Here is a 21,022-nt window from a genome sequence, read left to right as displayed (position 1 = left end):
GTTTTCTCTACGTGTGTATGTTTGAAGATTCTTGTAATATAAAGTCAGAGGGTAGGTGGAGATTCTCATCCAGTGTAAGTATTTTAAAAAAAAATCCCAGTGCAACTTACCAGGTAGGAAAATAAACAAATACCACAATGTCAAGGCAGTTTCGTGGTTCCTGGGATGGAAGCATATGCATATGTTTTGATATTGTTGAGACAGTTAACATAGTGTAATGGAGCAAAGTATAATCTCTGTCACTGTGGGAAGAAATACATTTGTAAAGATTTTTTATCTTTAGTGCTTGGGTATTTCATTATTCCTAATGTAAAGGAAAAGGCACTTCTTCTGTTGAAGGTATTTTCCCAAGCCCTTGCCATTAAGGGAGATTTTCTTTTGCCCTTCTGCAATAATTTTGATGAGGAAAATTTGTACTTCACTTTGGAAAAAAAAATTCATGGAAAGTGCATTATTTCTGAATTATCACTTAAAATAATAATGTTTTATAACAAAAATTTAATATCAGCTGCAGCATTTATCAGAACTAATACTAATTTAAACCTAGATGGAGACTACATTTTTAATTTAAAAGATGTTCAAAATGAAAAAAAAAAAATCTTAGAAAAGGAGATAGATAGATGTGGCAAACTAACTTCATGATACTCAATGTCTGCCCACCCCACACCCCTCAACTGACCAGTTCCTGCCCATAGAAGAGAGTTGCCATAATTTGTTGAGATCCCTTCCTAAGTCCTTCTGAACCAGTGAAAAGAGTCAGAAGCGGAAAGGGAAAGGCTGATCTCTGAGTCAAACTCAGGTTGGAATTCTAGGTCTCTCTTTTCCTAGCTGTGTGACCTTGAACATTGCACAGCTTACTTACCTCCCTAAATCTCATCTGTAAAGTAGGGAATGATATTACCTTTTTATATCATTGAATCACAGTAGAGTATTGATCACAGGAGAATCTATGGTTTAGGAGGAGAGAAGATTACTCAGGAGACACTTTGCAGGGCAGCCTGTCCTTGGGGTAGGGACAGGAGAGAGGAAGACAAAAATGAGAAGAACACATAAACAATGGGAGGGTTTGCATTCTTTTACCTCCAGAGGGAAGGTAGCCAAGAGCAACGAAAGACTGAGATTGACCATCAAGTTCAAGTTCTTTGTGTAGTCTGTACTGAGCATATATATATTCCACTACTTAGTTGCCTGGCAAGATGTTCTGATTTATGGTAATTGCATTATAATGAGGCACCACATGAAAATAAAATAATCCATAATTAAAGGTGACACCAGAGTCTACTTAACTCCACCTGGAAAAGAATCTGGGGAGGAATTTATGAATGTCATAAAGGGTCAATCTGAGACTATGCATGTAGGAAAGAGCTGATATGCCACCTGTCTCTACTTTTCCTGACTAGGTTTGGTCAGCGTTGGGTAATAAATTTATATTCTACTTTCAAGTCTGTGCCACTGTTATTGCTTAGAAGAAATTGCCAAAAATAAGTACCTGGAGCTTGAGGAAAGGGATGCTCCCTCTCTTGGTGCCCTGTTAAAGGTTTGAAACAATGCAGAGAACAAGGTGAGAACACAATAGAACTGTCAACAGCTCCTATTCTGCAGAGTTGGGAAAATTGAGATAATGTATGTAAGGTGCCTGGAACATGGTAGACCTTCCGCAAATGCTGGCTATTGTTTGTTATTGCTGCTGCTGTTACTAGTACCACTGCTGTCCCCTTCATCCAGATCTGGACTTCTCCCAGCTTATAGACTCTTTTTGACTTCAACATAACTGTCAGTCTCCTCACAGGCTGTCAAAGTAAACTTGTGTACCCAAAGCATCCAGGAACAATGGAGAATTAAAAAAGACAAGGCAAACAAAAGATTTTGCATCACATCATTGATCACAAAATGTGTGAAATTCCATCCAGACACTTCAGCTGTTCCCAGTCTAGTCTCTCCCCAGCAATGCAGCTCTCCCATTGCCTTTCTCTGATTCCATTCCAACACCAGGGAGTTGCCTTTCTCCTCCTGAGGTGCCCTAGGTAATTCCTTGTCCTTACATAGTCTTAGGAACCTTAGTTGTTTCCTTCATTTATTGTTCACCTGCCCAAGCTTGTAACTTTAATTTATATATTCCATCCAACAGGGAAAAAACAAAAAGAAAAAGAAATAAATGGGTCTTTAGTCACAAAAGATGCTATTTAAAGAAGGTAATTTCAAATGGCTTGTTTAGTGACATCATTATCATCTGTGGTTTGGATCTCGCTCCACTAATTACTCAACCTCACAAGGATTCTTTTCCTTCTCTCTTCATTCGTCCCTGGTGAACTGCTTTGCTCTCCAACTCTTATGCCAAGCACTATTCAATTCTGGCCTGTTAAAGTGTTCTCACACTACCTGCCTTCAACCATCAAGCCTGCATCTCAGCTTCCCCTCATTCCAGGATATCAATTAGTTATTCTGGAGATCTAATCTGTGTTTAGTTGCTGTGAGAAGAGAAAAACTAGGGAAGAAAATGGCGAAATTAGCTTTCTGCCAAACTTGAAACCAGCCACAAACTCTTATCATTGCCTAGTTTCTCAATAATGATAAGTCACTTGGTAGTCTACAGAGAAATTTGCTTATGCCATTGCTCAGTACACCATTGTACACATGCATCCAAGTGTGCAAAACAGAAAAAAAAAAAAAAAAACAGCTTGAAGGCTAAAGTTGTCCTCAAGATTTAAAAGGGCAGACTCATTTGAATAAATAAGTAGTGCTTTATGATATATTATCCTCTAATCTCTGCTAACTCAGCACTTATTAAGATTCATCAAAACACAATATTCTTTCTTGTGGAGTTGCTGGGACTCCCCACTCTCTCTGAAGGAGATTTAATTCTAAATACAAGAGGAAGAAAAGGAAAAATGAGAACAGACATAACCCCGTCAAAAAACTTGGATTTATGGAGTTCAACCTTGAAAATATTTTTTTAAAACATCAAGCTTGTGAATTAAAGCTCCCACCAGGCAGCTATAATTTATACAGCAGGCACTTGGCAGGTAATTCGAGCACTCTGTGATACTGGTAGGAAGGGGATCTTCTTCACTGAAGCCAGACGCTTTTTTTGTGACAGGCAGGGTAGGGGGTGAGAAAGAAACACACTCACTTTGCAAGTAGGATGAGGCCTTTCCTATTTAATAGACATTTGATAATAAGAACAAGAAACTACTGAAGAAGAAAAGAAGGTAAACATGACCATCTGAAGAGCAAACTACAGTGAAATAAGGTCTTTAGTCCAAAATAGTGACTCCATGACGGTTGTAAAATGTCAGGCAAACCAAGTGAAAGAGAATGAATATACAATTCAATGAAAAGCTTTTGATATTTTTCAAGTCAATTATTTCAGTGGCTTAGATATTTTTCAGACAATCCATTTATTTTTAGGGAGTGTAGGAAAATATCTGCAAAATATTTTACATTTGTTTAATTGCCAGCCAAAGTATTTGTTGTTCTGTCTCTGAAGACTTTACTGTATTTACATCTACACTGAATTCAAGCACCGTTCCCCCCAAAAATCTACTTTGCACCTAAACTTTGTAAAAAGTTATGAAGTGTGCCTGAAAGAGCCCTATTTGTTTATAATAAAGCATATAGGTATGTTTACCTCCCTACTCCCTACACCAACATCCAAAAGACAGATGCTATACACAAAATGATAGGGAATTCCTGAAATTAAGGGTAGTGGAAGACCTCAAAGATACCAGTTGATTTCATTAAGGCAATAACAATTAAAAGTATCCCCTGAGCCTAGAAAGTCCTGTTTTCTGATTTTCTGAGTATCTGCCTTAATGTTGAATTCTTAAAAGAGTGGTTTCCAATACAACAGAAGTACTCTTACCCCATTCTGATCAGATTGATGTTCTCTTAAGGTTGAGCTCTTTGGAACTTAGTGCCGCACTATTCCCTACTGTAGGTTTGTGCTTTTCTATCCCCTTTTTGATGCTGTTCTCAAAAAACATGTAAGCTCAAAGTTCTCAAGAATCAACAGGCAAGTGAAACTATGGCAATGTGAAAAGGCATAAAACTAAGAAGTCCCTGGATTCTGGGCTCTGCTTTGGCACTGACTCAGATGCATTATATGCAGTATGCCATTCACATTACTGAAGGGGTCAAGAATCATTGCCTTTAACACCACCAAAAACCAGCCAAGTTACTGTCACAAATCAGAGATCAGAAACTGGCATCCCGTGTACTTTATCTGCCCTATTGCATGTGAACAACAGATATGCTGATGTTTTCATCGGATTTCAAGTAAAATTGCAAGATTTACAGATGATTTTGAAAACTTGTCAGAGTTCATGAAATAACGCCTATGTGTGTGCTTGTCCAGAGAGCTTGGGCCTTCCAATTTCCTGTATCCTCACCACTCAGAATGATTCATATATGCTGAACGCACTCTCCTCCTTTAGGTTACCTGCCTGGAAGGTGAATTAAAGCATTTTATTTTACTTCCCTTAGTCTAGAAGAAGCAAAGGTAGGCTAACAAGTGATTCTCAAGCAACAAAGAGCATGAAGAAGCCATAGACAACCATCAAATCTTAAAGGTTTGAACATGTAGGCACATTTACAAATGGATCACAGCTTCCCATTAGTTAGGCAGTGCCCCCCTTCACTGCTGGATATACAATAGATAAATAAATAGCAAGAATACATGTGATATATATTTAGATTGCACATTAGACTTTAAAATCTATGCCTAACTGAATGCATTAGCCTGCATTTTCTGTTTATGTCTCCACAATGCCATGGAAACACAGCACAGCATGATAATGGGTCTCTCCTGGCAATAAATAAACAAAGTCTTTGTCTATTCATGTTTCAATTTCTGGGTTTTTTTTATGTCATTTACAATTTCAAAAAGGAAAACAGATCAGTGGTGTTTTGTTGTTGTTTTCCTCTCTGTCCCTTCCAGTGTCCTGTCTTGCAAAAAAAAAAATAATAATAATAATAATCTGTAAAGAATACAAAATGCACCTTCTGGTGGTTACTGAAATGAAACCAGCATTGTCAGCAATCTGAGAGTAGGAGTCCCCCGACTGGACTCATCTGTCCCCTTTATAAAACACCGTGATAATTAAACTCTGTAACGAGGTTCTTTAAGCATTTCAGTCTAACCCAAAGAGCACTTAATATAGTTGTTTAAGATTGAAAGCTGATATAAAATAGTCATAAAATCTGGTGGATTTCACTCCCCTCCTTCAGTCTAAAAAGCAATATCCAGTCCATTTCTATAGAGATAGCAACAGCAGTCACAGCCCCTAAATGACTCCGGTGAAGGCAGAGACACGTTTTTGCCTCCCTGGCTCCACAGCATGGGGAGCAGACAAGTCGTTCACAGCCCTAATGTGCAGGGGCAAGGTGAAATCCGAAGCTCAGAGTGCTAGGAGCACATTATCTCCCAGGGCAGCTTTCTGCTGTCTGGCACCTGCTGTCCCCTGCCATGCAGTAACCCAAGACTTGGAAAGGCAGATTAGTATCTGTGTGGAGAGGTGGGCAGATTTGATTAGGTGGCTCAAATCTAAACCAAGTTCAGGGACCTCAGTCACAGGAGAGGAAGGACAGGCAGTGGGCAGGTCAGGGGTTCTCCTGCAAGCCCTTAGGGTGAGTCCCTTCAGGGTCCTTTGCTAACTGACTACCCCCCTCCTCTGCCCCCCACCCCAAGGCCTGGCATTATCATGCCTGAGAATCCAGCTGGCAGGTTCTGCAGCCTTGGGACACTCTGGCTGCAACCCAACCACCAACATTGTGTGGTAAACCTCAGGGCCAGAATCTAGCAAGCAATGTCTATTTTCATTAGTCATGAAAAGCCGTCTGTGGACCAAATTTCAAAGCATTCACAAAATAGAATTGTCACAGCATCTGCTCAAGGAGAGACATTTTTCATCTAGAATTTTCCAGTGCCGAACCTTAAATCAGAAAGCAAAGTGTCCACAGAAATGCCTTCCTAGGTAATAATCAAATGTTATGGCCTTTGATTTTCTAAAGTGGTATATGATAACCTGTCCATCTGAATTATGTTTCCATATTTTTTGTGAAATAATAGCGACAACAGTATTACCATATAACATTATTAGGTACTTACCTTGTGCTTCTGAAATAGTTATTATTATCCCCTTGTCACAGTTGAAGCAAAGTTTAAAGAGGTAAATAATGTGTCCAAGGTCAGAAAGCGAGGAAGTAGCTGAGGTGGGATGAAAACCAGATCATCTGACTGCAAAGCCCCTATTTCTTCCTCCAAATTTTCTGAGAACCTACTAAGAGCTCTGCACAGTCCTGGGATGTTTTCTTGATATGATCTCAACTTTTGAATTTCTATGATTCATTTCATCTCTAAATGAAAATTCTGTTATAACTTCTTTTCCCCATCTATCTTATTTGCCAGGAGGAAGGGACAAACAGTACCCAGTCTTCTTTATTAGCAGTTTTTCCTTTTGGGGACAAGATTTTGTCATTGTTGTTCATAGTATCTCTACCTCTCAGAACATGTCTTCTTGTAAGGCTTACGTGTTTGATTTGTACATGTTCATCCTAGAAACTACTTCAAATCTTTTACAAGTAAGCAAGATATAAAAACAGGAACTCCTGCTTTATTGTCATAATTGGGTTCTAGAAAAAGTTCACATTCTTCACATTCAACATCATGATCTCAAAGTAATAGGACTTAGAGGGAATATAGAAGTGAGGTAGATGAACCCAAAACCTATGAAACATTGTAATAAGTATCCTATCTCAAGTAACAGTGATATTGATAAAATTCTTAAGTTAATTCCAGTTAACTTTCCTTAGATGTGTGCAATTAGAATCTCATTTATTCTGGCAAATTTATATTTTGGGTCTCTTTTGAGATGCCAGGTCTTGATAACATTGTCCTCTAATAACAATTTCATCAAAATCCAGAACATGATCTGTGGACAATTATCGTCATCAATTTGGTAGGGGTGGGATTGGCGACATAAATGGATTGCTCTTACAGCTTTCCATTGTCAATGGCAGTGTCCTCAGAGAGTCTAACTTGGGCAACAGATGGGGGTACTGCATGAAGCAAAACCAGTCACTTTTGCACTTAAGGAAGAAGTGTCTATATTTTGAGGTTTTTCTTACTTTCATTACACATTCGTAAGGGTTTACCTTTATTGTGATAAAGCTCACTGCTGACTTCAAAATATTAACGTGCTAGAAAACATCTCATATTAGCCACATGGACTTCCAAGTGATTCCGACAGGGACAGATCCAGGTTTAAATTTTGTGGGACTTAAACCTTCCACATCTTCCAAGTTCTTCATTTGTAATTTGTGAAATTACAAATACCAAATTTGGTCGAAAAGTTACTATTCATTTAGAATTTAGAATAGTAGGCAAATGAATCACAACAATTCATATATTTTAAAATGCTGATAATTGCCCCTAACTTTATAAGATGCAGAAAATTTATATATTTGTGTTAATTGATGGACCTAGGTTACCTCAATAATACTTTGCTAACCATATTTTTGTTCCCACTCTTTTTGATCATTTCTTTGTAATGACAACTAAATGATAATATTCCCTCTGGAGAAAATAAAATTCAGTCCCACCTCAAGCAAAGTTGACCAAAATCTTTCTTGCTGATAACCTAGAAAAGTTACTTTTAACTTCAATTGTTATTATAATTTCTTATCATAGAATTTTTGCCAATTTGGGGGAAATATCAAGTTTCATCCATGAACTGTAGGACTGTAGGACTCTGTGCAATGCTTGGTCTTATATCTTCTCAGGGTTTTCGACACTCATTAACAAGTTAGTTGTCATTGTCCTGGCTCTAGTGGCATATTATGGGTTATGGTGTCTTCATGAATGATTGTCTTTTGTGTCTAATCAGCAGAAAACTACAATATTTCTCCAATATGTTCATCTGGTTCCCTTCTTTCATTAAATGGATTATCAAACAACCCAAGAGATTAGCAATCAAATCCATTAGAAATGTATCTCTTGCTCGCAAATAATTGCTGTTTATATATTCTAGCTCTAACCCACCAGCTTCCAGTCCTCTCTGGCTGCTCATTCCAAAGGCATCCATTCCCAATTTTAGTTACTGTATACTTTGCAGAGAGGTCTGCTGGGGCAGGGGTCCAGAATTAATCCATGGAAGTACCATGATTTAGGAAATTTTAAAAAGCACATCATCATGTAAACACAATGCATAATTAGCCTTAGGGCAAATTTACCTCTGCTGATGTCATTTCTCTATTCACCAATTCAATGAAGAACTAATTTGCATTAAAGAAATCCAAGATATAGCCAAACATACCACATCGAATAAATGAATTAATAAATATATGACATTCTGAAACTATATATATTCAAAAATAAGTATCATTAACACCAATTACTATATTAGCTAATTCAACAGGAATAAATATAAAGTAGTCATTTTGGTTAATTAAGCAGGACCCACTTGGAGGTTCCGTTTTATATTTTTTTTCTTTGAGTTAAATTAGCCCTTTAACTGTATTGTTAAAACCCCAAATTGTATTGGCTTAATAACCTAAGATAGGACAGACCTTACTAAGGGTCATCATTGTTGGCAGTTCTGGGAAAAGCATTATTACTTTTTATTTTTTTATTTATATTTATTTAATATATTTTATATTATATTTTTATATTTATATTTTTTATATTTTATGTATTTTTATAATTAGCTTAAAGAAACTTGTTAAACATTAATCAATTTGGAAAAAGCTAAAAAGCCAAAAGTTGAGAAATATTTGTACATAAGCATTGATTATTTTATCTGAGTCAAGTCACCAGATAGTGTTCCAAGAAAAAGAAACAAACAGCAAATTTTAAATGGGGATTGCTGCCCAAGAAGCCACGTAGAAGAGATTCTGTTTTGAGAAGAAAGTTCCACTAAGAACCCAGAATAGCCACATGAATTCAGGAAGACCTTGGATGTCTCTGGTCAAGATGGGAATGCATTCTGTTTACTTATTAAGAGAATCATTAAATGAAAACAGTTGTTTCAGTTTTGTTTTCTCAGAAATCTTCTATTATTCCATGCATGTTTCTGCCTATAATAAAATAAGCACAACAAAAGCAATAAAAGGATTTTTATTGTAGTTTGCAACACAGACGTTTTATAGTTTACTAAGAATGAACTATTTAAAGTGTGGTCCAAAACCAGCAACACAGACATCACATGGAAGCTCATGAGATATGCAGTCTTGGTCCCACCTCAGACCTGTTGAATCATGTGCACATTGCACAGGTGACTCCAATGCACATTTAAGTTGGGGAAGTACTGCGCTTTGTTCCAACACTAATTAATGGCTGGCGTAACTTCCAAATCAACAAAATGATTTTTCCTTCCCCCACACCCCATTTTTATTAGACTTTTAAATATAATTGGTAGTATTTTTATCAGATGAAGAAAATAATATATGCTCATTATAAAAACAATAGAAATACAGAATGTGAAAAGTTATAAAATTATAAAGCAAAAATCACTTAGATAACCATCACCAGAAATAAACTCAACTTTTTTTTTTATTATTTTATTGTAAACAAATGGGATACATGTTGTTTCTCTGTTTGTACATGGCGTAAAGGCATACCATTTGTGTAATCATAAATTTACATAGGGTAATGTTGGTTGATTCATTCTGTTATTTTTTTCCCTTCCCCCCTACCCCTCCCACCCCTCTTTTCCCTCTGTACAGTCCTTCCTTCCTCCATTCTTGCCCCCTCCCTAACCCTAACTCTAACCCCAACACTAACCCCTCCCACCCCCCATTATGTGTCATCATCCACTTATTAGCAATATCATTCGTCCTTTGTTTTTTTGAGATTGGCTTATCTCACTTAGCATGATATTCTCCAATTTCATCCATTTGCCTGCAAATGCCATAATTTTATCATTCTTTATGGCTGAGTAATATTCCATTGTATATATATATATATATATATATATATATATATATATATCACAGTTTCTTTATCCATTCATCAATTTAAACTCAACATTTTTATGTAGATCTTTCCAACCCCTTTCTGTAAAGATAATATATTAAAAATAAGATGTCTACATAGGTTGTTTATATGCTGCTTGTTATATTTAGCAGTAATATAAGAACATCATTTCATATTAATAAATACATGTCTGGCTCATCACTTATTTTCCATAGAATACTCTGGTTGTATGGGGAAATAATTCATTTAAGTAGTCTCTTCCTGTTAGACAAAAAAAAGTGTTATTTCTTTCAATAGAATTTCAAGGTCAAAGTGTGAACACATTTAAATTTTCATATAATTTGCAAAATGGCCTTCCAGAGCATATGAGGCCTCAGTCTTCTAGATCTTTGCCAATCTAAAACATTGGGAAAACATAAATCATCATAGACAAATACCTTTAAATCATACTCTTAGTGTGTGTAGAGGTATTTTTACATCACTGATATTAATTTTAAAAATGAGTATGCAGACCCTTTTGTATTCCAAATTAAACAATCAACTTAATTTAGAAAACTAGTAACCTAGAAAATAAAAAAAATAAAATGTGATTGAGTCTAGATTCTCTGGAATAAAAACTTTGATCATAAGGCTTTGGTATCCTCAGTTGCTCTCTCCCTCTCTGCACACACCTCTTTAGTTCCCTCTGTGAGTCCCTCTTGCCACGTGCACTCCTTGCACATGATTCTTCCTCTGGAGATGTACATTCAGCCATTCCCATTCTAAACTCTCTCCTGCTTCTCCCAACTACTCACATTCCTTTCCAGTCCAGATCGGGGCCACCCTTCTGGGCTGTGCATGGCTATTTCCCTTAGCTTTCAATGATCTTATCTATTCAAACGTTTGTTCAGACTCAGCTCAAGTCTTAGTTGGCCTGTGAAGTCTTGACTGATTTCCTGGCGTTACCTAGGCTCCCTCCTCTTGATTGCCACCCTGCATTGTGTGTCTGAGTGTGTGAGTGTGACTAGCCGTGTGCCCAGTGTGCCCACTTCTCATGGGCAAAGTTTATTGCCCCATCTCTGTTCTCTAGAGCAACAACCAACCTGTCATAAAGGAAGCACGCAGTTGCATTGTTGAATGAGTCTGTAAACAAAACTAGAAAAATATTTACTAGTCCCATTCACTCCAAGTTAGAAAAGCTGAGACCAAACAAACACCCACAAAAAGAAGGAACAAAAACTCTAGGTAAAAACATTTCAGAGGACTTAGGTAATACATTTCCTTAATTTCCAATAAACATAAGAGTAGATAAAAAGCAAAACTTTTTGTTTATAGTATCCAAAGCTAATGTCAAAGGAAAAAAAGCATTTTTCCTTCCTTGTTTTTTCCTTCATTTCTTAAAAACACCAAGCATTATTTAAAATTCTCCTTCCATCACTCAAAGAAACAGAGACAGTTGTTCATTCTGAGTTAGGTTTCTGCTTATCTGACCAGCAGGGTCAGGATAATAAATTGCTCTACCCCTAGGGAATAATAAAATGCTTAATGGATTTGCACAGTTACCAGGGGGGAAAAATAAAGAGGAAAACTTTCAAAATTCAATTCATTTTCAAATGAATGAGGTACTCAAGAAAAAACAGCATGAAGATCATATATAGGGGGAGCATATGGGGAAAACATCAGAGAAGTGGTATTTCCATTGGAGAAAACGATATGGTTCATATTTCACACACCCTACAAGAAGAACCCTTTCTTTCTCATCCCTATAAAGGGGCCTTAAATATCCCCCTGATTGCCACCTCCTAGCAGTCCCTGGCCCTCTTCTCCCTTCCCCTTCTGGTGGTGGTGCTTGTATTGCCTCTGATGATCTGGCTGAAGGCAGCTGCCAGCCATCCCAGACTATCACTTCCAGCTTTCCTTGGCACAGAAGCATTAAGCAGCAAGGCCAGATCTCCACTGATCTGCTGCTGGAGATGAGAGATGATGAACTTGGGAATGGAGTTAGCTAGGGTAATTTGGGACAAGAGCACACACATACACACTTCTGACAAGACTTTAAGTCCACTATTCTGAACTCACCAAAGCTAGCAAATCCACAAGGCTTTGCTTTGAGGGAGTCCTGAATGCAGGGAGTGTTCAGTTTGCATTCAGCATCATAAAATAAATGCCAAAAGCAAAAATAATAAAAAGAAAGTGAAGCTATTGAGTAACTATAATTTGCTATCTGACGGGAAGACTGTTTTACTGAATATGCATCAAACAGATTCAGATTGTAATATTGCTTGAGTGTCAGAATACAAGTTGTCCTGGAATTTGCAAGAGCAACAGCTAAGTCCATGGAAATGTTCATCCTGATAACTGTATTTTTCCCTTTGCTACTATAGACTTGCTCTGTGGTCTTTAGACATATATTTAACTCTTCTTTGTCTTAGGTAGTGCGTCAGCCTATACTTGCTTTTGTGTCTCCTTCACCCTAAAAAGTATTTTGGAATATCTGATTCTGAAATATAGTAGTCTAATCCTTGAAGGAGATGATATGAAAAATGCAAATTTTATATAGTATAGCTAGAAAACATATGTGAAGCTCTTAGAATTGTGTCTGGCACATCATAGTTACTTAACAAGTGTTATTTATGTCCCCCTTCTCCATCAGAGAAAATTATACATTGTGTGTGTGTGTGTGTGTGTGTGTGTGTGTGTGTTCACTGAATACAAAATAAGGTCAAATTAAGAGATTTGATTTTTCTAGAAATACAGCATAATTCTCCCCTTCATTTTTGCTTTCTGATGTTATCTGTGCACAAAACCCTGTGAAACCTTCAACATAGCAGAAATAAAGTATTGATATTCGTACCTATATCTGGAGATTAGTTGCCTAATGCAGAGGAATAGATTTCAAAATATTAGAAATATTAGAAATATCACCTCTGAGCAAGGCCTTTCAATGGAAGCTTCAGAATTACCATACGTGATAGGATTGGGTCTAGTTATGCTGCAGCTTTGCCTCAGTTGGTCTGAAATCCAAGCATATGACAACATTTTTGCTTCTTTTACGAGATTTCCTGGAGTTTGCACTCCCTTCATGATCTTGGCAGAGATTTTGCTGCTAAAATAACATATAGAGTCCTCACCAAAACGGTGTACTGCCGAAATGCCAGAAAACTGCTAGTGTGGGCAAAACCTGCGAGTGACAGTCCCCACCTCCTACCTGGCCAGCTTCATCTTTCCACAGTTCCCTAAAGTTTTCTTGAAAAGAGTGTTATTTTCCCCCTAAAATAAAAATAGTATTTCTGGTTCTAGAATTCCCTGATTCTTTTCTCACCTTCCAGCTCTGAACAAGCTCCATAAATGACCTAGTTCAAAAATGAACCAAAAATTCTTATAGAATGTCCCAAATTAAAAATCCTGAATATAACTTTCAAATCTTCAATGTTAAAATAAAAATACAACCCCATGCTAATGTTAGACAAGTGCTCATATTCTTTGAAATCCAAAACCAAAAGATTATCCTACATATTTGACCACTATCAACTTCTGGTTAAAAATAGTTGAGTCTTCCTTTACTTTTAACTTTCATCAGTTAGCATTTAAATTCCTGACTCACACTTAGCAGATTCAAGTTTTAACAGGGCCATAGTTTTTCCAAAGATAGTGAATTGATTGATTCACCAACAGAGATTTATTAGTGCCTTCTATGTGCTTGGCACTGCTCTTAATGTTGGAGATATGGCCATGGAAATGAGTGCCCCTTTCCACTCCAGTGAGGAGGTAGACCATAAATGCATAGATTATGTAACACACTGGATGGTAAATGCCAAGATCAAGAATAAAATAGAGGAAGAGCACAGAAATCTGCGGAGTAGTTGCTGTTGTAGATGGGGTCAAGGAAGCCTCCACATTAAGTTTCATGCGTAAGCACTTTCCCAAAGGGAATAAGAAAACAAAATATGTGGAAAGAGCATCCCAAGGATAGGTCTTGCTGCGGAACCATATTTATTGGACTCACGGAAAGCAAATAGGACTGGATACGTATGACCAATTAGGCCATGATAATGAACTCAAATGTGATTCTGAGTGAGCTAGGAAGCCATTATAGAGCTTGGGGGACAATAGTAAGATCATGTCATTTATATCTTAAAGAATCACCCTGCTGGTTCACAGAGAATAGATCCCGGAGAAAAGAGACAGAATAATAGCTAAAAGGATTCTTAAGGAAGTAGCAATGGAAAGGATGAGAAGAAGTCAGATTCAGGATGTGTTTCAGTGTTTGCTTCACGTCCCCCTAGATTTAGAGGAAAGACGGGAACATCAAGGATGATTCCAAGGGATCTTGGACTGAGCAACTTAGAGAACAGAGTTGCCATTTAACAAGAGGTGGAATAGGGTGGGTTTGGACACAGGAGAATTAAAAACTTAGGTTTGAAAGTACTACATTTGAGTTGCCTATTAGAAATATCTCAGTTGACATGTCAAATTGGCAGTTGAATATATGAGAAAGATATTCAAAAGAGGCTGAAAAAGTAAATCAAATGCCATTGGTTCACTACAGAATGTACCATAATCCAATTGTGCTGGTCACCTATTTCCATAATCATGCTGCATAACAAACCATCCCCAAAGTAGGTGTCTTCCAACAGTTGTTTTGGTGGGGCTTACGAATCTGGGGATCAGCTAGGGTAACTCCACTTGTAGCTACAGTCTAACAGGCTTGGCCCTAAGCTTTGGGTCAAACTTAGCTCTGCCCCACAGGTCCCATTTCAAGACCTGTGCTGAAGAGGCAGCAGACGGCTAGGGTATGCTTTTCTTACAGTGATAAAACAACTTTTACCAGTTGACTTTTACAACTAGTAAAAGTCAAATGAAATAAGTCCTCTAAGGTGATGTCTCAAAACCTGGGACATTGTCATTGCCACGCATATTCTGGCCAAAGCAAGTCTTTTGGTAAAGCCAAACATCTATGGAGCAGGTAACATACTTGATATTTAGTGATAGGAAATGCAAGATCACATGCAAAGGGCATGCATATGTGATTCTAACACAGGGAATCCCTGAAGCATTTAAACGATAATCTAATCTACCTTTTAGCACCCACTGTAATCTTCATTACAGCTAGAGCTCCCAAGAAAAGATTTTTCTCAGATACTCTCCTTTTACAACCCAATGAGTTTCTTCAAGTATCTATTTTTGAAAGCCATTGTACAAATGTATTTGAGATAAGTGTACTTGGATATTTTTCCACTAACAGGAAAAATAGGTTAGTGTGTTCTAATAACATGGTAAAGAGTTTAAGTGCCATTTCTTAAAAACAAGTCTTCATCAGGGTTTCTCAGACTGTCTGTGGGGAAGCACTATTTTTTAATTATGTCAATGACACCTGGACCTACAGTTTTATAAAATACAATAGAACTAATTGCTAAGGCTGAATTTTTTTTAAAAAAGATATACAAAATTTAAGCCCATGTTTTCAGGAAAGTACTTGGTCACATGACTACAAAAGTTTTTACACACTCAATTTCTGTATTTATGTTGCTAAAGGTAGCATTTGGAACCGTATTTTGAAAAGTGCTGTCCTAGGTGATTCTACCACAACCAGATCTTTTTACCCCAAAACCTTAGTATTTGAATAATAGTCTAAACATAAAACTAAGTTATTCAGTGGAATCAGTCTAGATGCCCTTCAATAGATGAATGGATAAAGAAACGGGTATATATTCACAATGGAATATTACTCAGCCTTAAAGAAGAATAAAATTATGACATTTGCAGGTAAATGGATGGAGTTGGAGAGTATCATGGTAAGTGAGCTAAACCAATCCCAATAAAACCAAAAGTCAAATGTTTTCTGACAAGTGGATGTGGATCCATCAAGTGGGGGTGGACAAGGGAAGATTGGAGGAACTTTGGATTGGGCAGAGGGGAGTAAGGGGAGGGGAGGGAGTATGGGGATAGGAAAGATGGTGGAATGAGATGGACATCATTACCCTATGTACATGTAAGATTGCATGAAAGGTGTGACTCTACATTGTGTACAACCAGAGAAATGAAAATCTGTGCTCCATTTGTGTTCGGTGAATGGAAATGCATTGTGCTGTCATGTATAGCTAATTAGAAAAAATAAAACAATAGGCAAAAAAACCTAAGTTATTAAGAATTTGAAATTAAATTTGACTTACACCCGTTTACTCAACTCTTAATTCAATTTTCCAGGCATTTTTTGGTCCCCAGGATTCCATGTGTCAGTTATTAAGTAAAAAAGAAAGAAAAGGGCTATGCCAAGTAGCCATATCCTGCTTTATGATTTTTCTGTTTTTTTTTTTTTTTTAATTCTTACGGCAATGCCTTTTAGAATTTTTGTCCATGCTGTACACACACAAATTACTAAAATCTCCTGGCCACATCCTGAGGCTACCTTAATTGACTGTTATCAAGCTGTGCCTTTTAAATGTTCCAGCATTTGATCTTTTTAAAATGCTCTGAGACTTAACTGATGTCAAACTGGCTGGTTTAATTTCCTGCTATGTCTTTAGATCCATTTTTAAAAATAATTGGGTATCGAATTAGAGGGTTTTTTTTTTCCCCCTTTTATTCTCAAGGGATCAGTACTATATTTAGTTAAGTTCTGACCAAAATAGATAAATAAATAAACCTATTCTGTCCTATTAATTTTCCATACTTGGATTTTCTATCTCAAGGCACAAACTACACTAGAGTCCAGGAAAAATTAAACATGGTTACCCAGTCCAAATGAAGGGGCACTTTTAGACCACAAGGTACCTAGATGACCTGGATTCCAAATTTGTGTCTGGACACAGTGCAGCATCCAGAAGACCTTCAGGTGGTGAAAGGAAGATGTAAGAGTGATGAGGTTACTACCAATGCTGAGACAATAAATGCCCTCTTTCCAGAAACACTCTCAAGTAAAACGAACCATGCATGACAAAGACTCACAACAAGCTACCAAGCCTTTGGGATCCTCTCCATCACGGAGGTGATCAAGAGTTGAAACTGACCTCCCAATTTGTTCTAAGCTTGTTTACTTTCATTACAATAATTGCTGATTTAAAACAAAAATAAAACTCATGTATAGCTAATTACTTTTATTCCCTCTTGGAACTCTTCCTAAATGATAATGAACAGATTATGATTGACATCGCCAAAGCAAAAAACATTTATTTGGGGATATTTTTTGTAATGTCCACAAGTTAGTTGATTATTTAGACAAAGCTACTGGCAAAATAACTCAGTGAGCAGGTAAGCCAAATTATCCAGTTAATTCAGACAAAGAGTTTATCCTAGAGACAACTGAGACACAAACTTTCAGGACATGGTGTTCTCATTCATTATTAATTATTATTTCAGCCTCTATGAGGACAGCATCAAACTCACTTTTTATCTTTCAAAGAAACATGTATTAATAGGAACTCAAGAAATTGCTAAACAAATTATTTAAAGTCACATTTTTAAAAGAAGTTAAAAATACTAAACCAAAAAAAAAGTGTATTAATGGATGTAATTCATAGTAAGAAAATATTTAGATATTTTATAACACCAAAATATGAAGTAGCTACCTTTGGTTCTCAGCCTGACTTAGAAAGGTAACAATTGCAAATGCTACCTCCTCACCTGAGCTCAGTCCTATTTGTCTCCAGCACCCTTCCTCACCTGAACTGGCTCACATGTTCTAGTTCCCAGCTCATGGAAGAAGTGCTGGACCACATGGCCCCTTTCACCTTAGACAAACCAGGAAAGTCTGGTTTACAAACTATCTGCTGAGACTTCATCTAGATACCACAGAGCAACTTCAAACTAAAATACCATATTTTGAAAAGTGTATTTATCTCCAGCATTAAATATTATGTAAAACAGGGAAGACTGAAATAAAATCTTTAAACAGAAGCAATAAAAATTTGTTATGATGGCGCTATATAGGCTTTTAAGTGAATTAAGATTTCTAATAGAGCATGTTAGTGAAAAAAACTACTGATCTCAAGAAGAGATCCCAATAAATCTCAGAATATTACTGAATTAGTCTGTTTAGTCTCCCATAACAAAATGCCAGAGGTTGGGGGCTTGGAAACAGAAACTTATTTCTAACAGTTTTGGAGGTTGATGGACCAAGATCAAGGTGGCATCTGGGTGGGATTCTTCTGAGGCCTCTTTTCCTGCCTGGTAGAGGAACATCTTCTCACTGTGTGCTCACAAGGTGGAGAGAGAATTCAAATGTCTCTTGGTCAGGGCAACAGTCTTTCAGATTAGGGCCCACCTTTAAGACTCTTTCTTAGTCCTTAATTACTTCCTCAGTGGTCCTGTCCCCAGATTTAGTTACAGTGGCAGTTAAGAGTTTCAACACATGACTCTTAGGGGGGACATGATTCACTACATTATATTTATAAATCATAAAAGAATCATATCAAAACAGTGAGAGTTCTTCTTTAATAAATGATATTAAGAAAACTATGCTTTACTCCATAACTAATATTAAGAAGATTAATATTAAATCATAAGAAAGAAGGCAAAATATTTATCACAACTAAGAGGAAAAAAAATAAAAGGAGAAATTATAAAAGGATCAAAATGGGTAAAACATCTATATAGAGAAGAAAACTAACATTGAAATAAAAAGTAAAACAACATAGCTTCAGCAACTTAAGCCTGAAGCAACTTAGTGAGACCCTGTCTCTAAATAAAAAATATAGAAATAAGGACTGGGATGTGGGTCAGTGGTTAAGCACCCCTGAGTTGCCAAAAAACAAAATAAAATAAAATAAAGTAACAGGTTGGTAGAAATGATACCAATGGGAAAAGAATGGCAGGAGAATAAATATGTACATTATTTACTTCTACATTCCATATATGAAATCTACAAAATGTTTGAGTGCTGCTAAGATTTCATTAGAGAAATGTACAAAAAGGGAAATGCAAATGAGATAAAGAAACATGATAAAATTTCATTCTATTGACTAAAAATGTTAAAATTGTCTTACATCTAATAAGTAATTAAAAAAAAAACAAATTCAGGGGCTAATGCAGGAAACATTACAAGAATATTGCTAGAGTCTACGAAAACTGTAGAAGTCTTTAATGATAGCATTTGGAAAATACCTAATCAAAAACATTAACAAATTTCCCATCAATCAAACCCAACAATTCATTCTTGAAAATTATACTGGTATTAAAAACTTTTTAAAATATTATATAGACATTCCTCACCTGTGAAGCACCATTGGTTATCTACCTAGTTTCCTGGGTAGATGGGTTAATTTTATTGACAAACCATTTGGTGCCCAGATATTTTGCTCAAATACTATTCCATGCATGTCTGTGAGGGTGTTTCTGGATGAATATTTAAATTGGTTGAGTCAAGCAGATTGCTCTCCAAAAATGATTGGGGCCCTTTCAATCAGTTGAAGTCCTGAACAGTGACCCTCCCTCAAGTAAGGGTGAGTTCTCCTGCTTGAAGGACTCTGAACTTAAATCGAAACATATGCCTTTCCTGGATCTCAAACCTGCCAGCCTTTAGACTAATACAACCACTGGCTCTCCAAGTTCTCAGGCCTACAGTTCTGGCTGGAACTAACCTTCAGCCCTCCTGGGTTTCCATCTTGCTGACTCACTCTGCAGGTCTTGGGACTTGTCTGCCTTCTTACTGGGATAAGCCAGTCTCTGGTAATGACACACACACCCCATACACAGAATCTTCAGAGCCCATTGGTGCTAGGGCAGTGGGATAAGTTGCCATGAGACCAAGGAAAACACCTGGAGATGGGTTATGAGATATATGGTTTATTGAGAAATGCTTATGGGAGAGATGTAGTGGTAAAGGCTAGACAGGTGTTTTGCTAGAAGGTCCAGTGGTGACGGGCTGGACAGATGCACCTCTGTTTTCACACAGTGCTCTGGGTCTTTGCCAGAAAATAGTGCCTCCTATGCCTCACAATGCTGTCCAGGGGCAGGCACCTGGATGAGCCCTTCCCGCCCTCTCCATCATGGTGCTTAGGTTATCAACAGTCGCTGCAGAGAAGGGTTTTCTAAGTTAGACAAAAGCAGTGACATCATTGATCTGCTTTGTTCCTTGTAGTATCAACATCTCAAAGAGCAGCTGTCTTGGAGTGTGTGCAAGAAAACAACTTTTACAGATCACACTAACTTGCCCTAGTTCCTAGTACACATGGGAGAAAGTCAGTGTCCTTCAAAGTAATATGAATCTGACATTCTGGCCCTGACTCATTCTCATTGTCCCCTTCACTTGGTCAAGTTTTGGGGAATGGAAAGGCACATTTAGGAACATGGTGTTTTACTTGACCTTTTCTTTTTCTCTCTTTCTTTCTTTCTTTTTTAGTGCACATGTATGTTCACTAAATATCCTATTGGTTCTATTTCTCTGAAGAACCCTGACAACTATTTCACCATTTCTAGTTGTGCTTTGGTGGGGGACAGGGGAGAGATTTGTGCCTAGACTCAGAACAGAATAATACTTGTCCAAATAAATCATGGCAAACTGTTCTTTGCAGAGCTGAATGATCTTTGGACATATCACCCAATTCTGATTATTAAAATCTAAGGCAAATTCTGATGGAGCTCCTGGGAAATATTTTTCTCTGAAAAAAATAAAAAAGAAAAAAAAGAAAATCCTTGAAGACATGGTCCCCTTTCTCTCCCACCCTATTTTCTCTGGTTTGAAGGTTAACCTTTGATGATGTTTGAAAAAGCTAAACAAATGATGCAAATTAGGATGTTCTATTATTTGAAGAAGCTGCAGCCATCTTGTGATCATGAGGAGAGACCCATGAGAAACAGGTTGACTCAAATTCCATCCATGCTTTACTGAGCAAGTAGACATTGGCTTATTATGTAAACAGCAAATATCCTCATGGCTTGGTTAATGTGTCTTTCTCTTAATTTCAGATACAAATATCTTAATTTGTATCTTTGCTTACTTCTTATTTATTTATAATAGCCAAAAATATATGGCAATTATCTAAACCATATGGGAATAATAAAGCAAACTCTCATATATCAACTCAGTGGGAGATCAGCCAGGCATTATAAAAGTTAAATACTAAAACCATGCAC

Source organism: Sciurus carolinensis, chromosome 14, assembly GCF_902686445.1.
Source record: "Sciurus carolinensis chromosome 14, mSciCar1.2, whole genome shotgun sequence".
Taxonomy (NCBI): domain Eukaryota; kingdom Metazoa; phylum Chordata; class Mammalia; order Rodentia; family Sciuridae; genus Sciurus; species Sciurus carolinensis.
Note: the sequence above shows the minus strand (reverse complement) of the source record.